Source organism: Chiloscyllium plagiosum, chromosome 36 (genome assembly GCF_004010195.1).
Source record: "Chiloscyllium plagiosum isolate BGI_BamShark_2017 chromosome 36, ASM401019v2, whole genome shotgun sequence".
Classification (NCBI taxonomy): domain Eukaryota; kingdom Metazoa; phylum Chordata; class Chondrichthyes; order Orectolobiformes; family Hemiscylliidae; genus Chiloscyllium; species Chiloscyllium plagiosum.
This window is the reverse complement of record NC_057745.1, coordinates 37,969,892-37,976,415: the sequence shown is the minus strand read 5'-3', so window position 1 is coordinate 37,976,415 and position 6,524 is coordinate 37,969,892. Positions and strand designations below refer to the sequence as shown.

The following is a 6,524-nucleotide window of genomic DNA, read 5'->3' as shown; positions in this document are numbered from 1 at the left end:
GGACAGGTGGCAAAAATTAAATAGGAAGGGTGTGTAGGAGGGAGTGGGGAGGGGGTGGAACAGAGGCCAGCCATTATAAAAGAAGGGTGTGTAGGAGGGAGTGAGGAGCAGGAGGGACAGGAGATGTAGACAGATTGAGAAGGGGTAGCTGGATGGGTGGGAAATGTTGAGATGAAGCAAACCGAGAAGGGGTAAGGGACAGAGTTATAGTTACAGAGGCTGACTGTACATGCCATGTCCCAACCTTCCACAGGAGAGTATTGTCTCTCTCAATTTACTGATTCCTGTCTGTTTAATTTACTTTCCTCAAGCACCATTGTTTCTGCCTCTACGAACCTCCCTGAAAATGAAGTAAATTCTGGATTACTGCCACTCACTGTGCGAAGATATTCATCCTCACAGCCCTCCTGCCTCCCTAATCTCCACAACTCTTCCCCAAGCCTTTAATCTGTGCCCTCTACCCTGGTACAGTGTGCCAATAAGGCACAGCTTTGTTCTGGCTATTTTATCTAAACCTGTCATAACCTTATCCTTGTTCACCAAATCTCCCTCCAGCTCCACTGTTCCAGACACAACAACCCCAGCTTCTCCAATTGAACCTTGTTGCTAAAAGATGTAAATCTGATCAAAAAAGACAAGAGACCACCCGACACTAGCTCTGGCCAAAGTGGGCAGATCATGCTTGATCTGTTTCAATTGGGTCATGTGTGATCTGTCCCAGTGCAGGGTGTGGTTTGACCCTCGTGATTGAGGTGTATATCTAGATCAATGAACATGGAGAGCCATGCCACCAACACAATTAATATTTCTGAAAATCAACAGGAGCTTGGGTATTGTCACTGCTGTGTGATTCGGTAAATACTGTGACACAACTTCTCATGGTCTGTGCTTTCGAGCACCACTTGCTGAGGTGCTCGTTTTGCAGGACAAGTATGGTGGTAAAATGCTGGCACTACCACCTGGCTCAGTTTGAACTTTCAGCATGTGTTTTCCTGCCTTTTCGGATTTTATGATATTATTAGCTGTAAAGGCTTTGGTTCATATTATAATGGTGGCTAACTCAATCAGTCTGTCTGAGACTTCCTCACCAGAAAAGCCACAGTCACATCCTTCCCTTGTGGCAACTTCTAACAAAGTTATCAATTGCCTCTTCCCCATATGTAACGAGTTGGAGCTTGTTCATTCTTACCTTCAGCTAGTCTCGGCTCAGGCTTGGAGGGCCGAAGGGCCTGTTCCTGGGCTGTAAATTCTCTCTCTCTCTGTCTCTCCTGTTAATTTTCTCTCAGTGGTTTCTTTACTTGCCTTGGCCCCTTTCAAGATGCTTGCTTTGTGAACTACATCCTGGAAGTTTAAAATTTACAGGCTTCAACCTTTTTGTGAAGTCAGTGTCAAAAGAGGAGTAATGATGTCCCATTGACGGCTGTTTGTTTATTTTGGCAATGATAGAAAAATAGGAAGTTAGTCTGGAGAGAGGAAAGCTTTCTTAGTTTATAAAATGGCCTTCTGAGGGGGTTGGTTTTGCTGCAGTTCTGCTACAGATTTTTCTAACTGTGCTTCTAGAACCATTCAGATGCCTATTTTTAAAAGAAACAGGATGTTTTTAAAGAGAGACAGGAAGGGAGACAGTATTCACCATCTCAGTGACTGACCATAACCCTCAGATATGCTGGCATTTACATCTTACTTTGGAAGTAAGGCACTGTTACATATTTCTTGTAACATGAAAGAACTTACATTTTAAACCAGAAAGAACTTAGTACACTGATCCTGCAAAGAGGATCCCACCCCATCCCTTCAGTTCCATGGCCAATCCACCCTGACCTGCACAGCTTTGGACTGTGGGAGGAAACCGGAGCACCCGGCAGAAACCCACACAGTCAGCCGAGGCTGGAATTGAACCCGGGTCCCTGCTGCTATGAGGCAGTGGTGCTAACCACTGAGCCACCATGCCACTGCAAAGAAAATCTCCCTGTATTCTGACAGGTCCTGTCTACAGATCTGTATGAGTAAATGTACTCTCAGAAGCTGATGATGTTAATTGTCTGAATTCTTTATTGTGCAGAGCTGTTGTTTAATTCATCTTCAATTACTTTGACAAATATCTGTTATTGAGATGTTGGAATTGTTTCTTTCCAGATGGCCACCTCCTATAACCATGATATCCAACAGGATATCTTTGCCTGTCATGGCAAAGTTTGTGTTATCCCTCATAACATAAACTAGGCAAGGATAATGTAGTATAATTGCAGCTGTCTATAATAAAGAACAATTACATTTATAGACACAAGTGGCTGGGCTGGTTTAGGCTGTTCAGTTAATGCTTCTAGTCAGAGTCATTGAGTCATAGAGCTCTACAGCACAGAAACAGACCCTTCGGTCCAGCCCGTCCATACCGATCAGATATCCCAACCCAATCTAGTCCCACCTGCCAGCACCCAGCCCATATCCCTCCAAACCCTTCCTATTCATATACCCATCCAGATGCCTTTTAAACGTTGTAATTGTACCAGCCTCCACCACATCCTCTGGCAGCTCATTCCATACATGTACCACCCTCTGCATGAAAAAATTGCCCCTTAGGTCCCTTTTATATCTTTCCTCTCTCATCCTAAACCTATGCCCTCTAGTTCTGGACTCCCCGACCCCAGGGAAAAGACCTTTGTCTACTGATCCTATCCATGCTCCTCATGATTTTATAAACCTCTATTAGGTTACCCCTCAGCCTCTGACACTCCAGGGAAAACAGCCCCAGCCTGTTCAGCCTCTCACTATAGCTCAAATCCTCCAATCCTGGCAACATCCTTGTAAATCTTTTCTGAACCCTTTCAAGTTTCACAACATCTTTCCGATAGGAAGGAGACCAGAATTGCACACAATATTCCAACAGTGGCCTAACCAATGTCCTGTACAGCCGCAACATGACCTCCCAACTCCTGTACTCAATACTCTGACCAATAAAGGACATGTCATGTTTCAAGTGATCTCAGTTTGAAATTGTTATCCCATTGAGTCCCATGCTGTGGTACCATACTGCTTTCATGTCACTAAAAGGAACATTGACTGGAAGACATAACATTATTCTGTGTCAAACAGTTTAATTCACTTACAACTGAAGTTGGCCCAACTGAATGTTTTACCTTTTGGCTCCACTCTTGATTGATAGGCCTAGTTTAGGAAACACAAGAGAAATATTCCTTAACCAATCAATTTCCCCTTCATTACAAACATTACACTGCTTTCTTCTGGAATGTGTTCAATCCCACTCAACTCGTACTGGCTTCACCCTCAATGTGACTATGGGGAGTCATCTCTCTGCTGCCACTTTTTATGCTTCTCACCAGTGTCAGCAAGTGCTTGGTATGAGGAGGAGAAGACGGAGAGGAGAGAGAGTGAAGGGGAGAGGGGGGAGAGTAAGGGGGTGAGGATGAGAGATGGGATAAAGAGACAGATGAGACAAAGTGGTGAAGGAAGAGAATTAAGAGAAGGAGAGACAGATCATGTTGTGGTAGAGTGTGTTGGGATTAGAAGCAACATAATGAGCTACCCATTTCAGAGATAGCTGCATTCATGAATGAGAGGCACAATAAGAGGGAAAGCTGCTTTGTGCTGGTGATTAGGAGAAAACAGGAGATAATCTTTGATATGTTTCAGATGTTCTGAGCATATTTTTTGCATTCTGAGCACTGCACAGTAACTTAATGCCATTCCTCTTTATCAATCATCAATCCTCTCACTTAAGACAGCAAAGACAGAAAAGACAAGCCAAAATGAAGATTCAAATAGTCGTGTTGTCTGTTGTAGTCATCTTCAGCGCAATCCTAATTGGTAAGTGAACGACACTTTGATATTTACATTTAAATGCAATCTGTTTCTTTTTCTGGGGAGATTGTTCTGTTCCAAGCAATAGTGGGGACAGCACTGGGTTAGATACAGTGTAAAGGTCTACTGTTTTAAAATGAAAGATCCCTCAACACTGACCCCATCAAACGGCCCCTGGACAGGGATAGCATGGGATTAGATACTGAGTAAAGCTCTCTCTATACTGTCCGGATCAAACACTCCCACACAAGGGACATTTAATGTTATACAGACCTTCTTTTGAACTTTCCTGGGTTCTTATAAACCATGGTGGTCAATCCAATAGATTGAGGGTCTCACAGAAATTAGTTCCCCAAAAACCATCAAAGGAGAAACCTACACATGACCCCGGGCTGACATTTTCAATGAATAATAATTGAATGAGGTTCCTGACTTAGGTTAAAGTTGAGTCACTTTTGAAAAACAGCACATTTTGTCAAACCTTGTACTCATCAGGACAAATCACAAGAAATACCAAAATAAAGGGAAAACAACATGTTCCCAATCAGGGTACTAGTCATACTCAGCCAGCCTGCGCTTGCAACACCCACAACAGTATCCAATCTGAGATGCGATTCTGTAATAGGTCAACATTTGCTGGATAAGCCTGAATGGGTGAAGAATTACACTGACAACCAAGTTAATATCTTCAGTCAAGCTCACAATGTGGTCCACCTGTGTGTATAGGAAGTGACATATATTAGGGTATATGCCCCTGTTTTTTGCAGAAAAAAGGAACAATCACAGCATCCATTTCAAACCAATGAAGGTGACAACCATTTCTCAGGGCTGTGTCTTGACCAATCAGAATCAACCTCCCCAGTTTAAAATTTAACCAAAACTTGGCAGTTATCTATCGGTCATAATTAACTGGTGCATACGCCATAGCAATACCTCTACCAGTGTCCACTAGCCAACAAACCAGTACTCTCCTCTCTCAGTGTAAATGTTGTTTTCCTTCGGGTTCTGTACAAATAATTAGTTCAGACAAATTATCCAGCATGTTAGAACCAGATTCTTGTGTTTTTTAATTCTTCTATTTGCTGTGAAGTCCTTTGCCAAATATTTTGTCCCAAACCTTTGTCAAACAATCTGTTCCAATCTTTTTCTCTCTTTATTTTCCAGCCTGTGATGCTTTTCCATTGGAACAAGCCAGTCCTACAGCTCAGTCTTTCAGAAATCTACAAGATCATATAATGGGAATGAAAGATCATGCAAGTGAATTGCTCACCAGCATCAAAGAGTCTTCTGTGGTTCAACAAAGCCAGTGAGCAGCCACAACATTGACTTCACTCAGCTCAGTTTACTTTTCATATTTATTGGGTGAAAATAGCTTACAGAGGCAGTTGGGAATGGAAAGCTTAAATTCTACACTCATACATTTTTCTCAATTCATGCTGACCCAGTAATCAGTGAGGCAGGTGAGGAGACCCAAATGGCAGAAAGTGCAGGAGCCTCATCTTTGCAACTTCCCAGAGGTTTGAGATCCTTTCAGCTTGTCAGGATGACAGTTATGACCACAGGGCTAGTTGACCATTGCAAGTGATAAATGTAGCTACTGAAGTGGGCAGAGCAAAGAGGACAGCAATGGTTATAGGGAACAATATATTGAGGGAGATTGACATTGTTTTCTGTAGCAAAGAGGGAAATCCAGAAAAATATGTTTCTTGTCTGGTGCAAGGGATTATGACATCTGCTCAGTGCATGACAGAACCTGTAGTCAAGGGGAGTAAAGCAAAGTTCTCTCTAAGCTGCACGACCACAGAGCTGCTCTGAGGCTCCTTTGAGATCCCATATTAATGCATTGACTTCTGGTGTTGGATGTTGGTGCTGCGTGTGGACCTCAAGGGTCCAGTGAGTATTGAAGCAGCAAAGATTCAGTCGTTGTGATCCATGAAGCTATCAATGCCATAGATACAAGGAAAGAGGTACTTCAGAGTCAGTAAGAGAAATTAGGCACCAAATTAGGAAGCAGAAGCTCACAGGCAGTTATTTCTGGATCATTACCTGAGCCACGTGCAAATAGGTACAGGAGAAATAAGATTAAAGAAATGAATGTGTAGCTCAAGATTGTTGTGGTAGAAATGGTTTCCAGTTCATGGGCACTGGCATCACTCCCGGGGAAAGTGGGAGCTGCACCATTAGTTGGGTCTACATCTGAAATGTGTTTGGGCCAGCATTCTAGCAAAACATGTAAATAAGCAAGTTGAGAAAGTCGTAAATTAAATACTAAGTTAAAGAATCAAATTTAGAAAGATGTGGTAAATGAAATAGAGGTGAGGAAAGACAACAAAGTATTAATATGGGAAATCATATATATACTGTGACAGGCAGAGATAACAAGAGATAATCTGAGAATGATTCAATGGGTAAAGCTAAAGACTACAAAAATAATAAAAAGACAAAAATAGAGGATTTGTATCTAAATGCACTTAATATTTGGAATAAAACAGATGAACAGTAAAGCAAAGAAATGCAATCTGATAGCCATGACAGAAACCAGGCTGTAGGATAACTTGGATTGGAACTGATTGTGGGTATAGTACATTTAGGAAGGACGGAGAAGATGAGAAAAGATGGAGGGGTGTGTTTATTAATCATGATATTAGCACAATAGAGAGGGATGACCTAATCTAAGGAAACTAAATGTAAAATTGGGTAGAAAT

The 6,524-nt window shown here is 42.1% G+C and overlaps 1 long non-coding RNA gene across 3 annotated transcripts in view; it reads left to right on the top strand.

Annotated features, from left to right (window-relative positions):
• LOC122541128 overlaps positions 1–6,298 on the top strand; it is a 7,987-nt gene extending 1,689 nt beyond the window's left edge. For 2 of the 3 annotated variants that reach the window (XR_006309523.1, XR_006309524.1), the window contains exons 2-3: positions 3,740–3,825; positions 4,984–6,298. This is a non-coding gene — a long non-coding RNA (uncharacterized LOC122541128). Of the gene's footprint in view, positions 1–1,672; positions 1,692–3,739; positions 3,826–4,983 lie in introns of those variants that run through there. The other variant, XR_006309526.1, reaches the window with a different exon arrangement.
• The last annotated feature ends 226 nt before the right edge of the window (positions 6,299–6,524 follow it).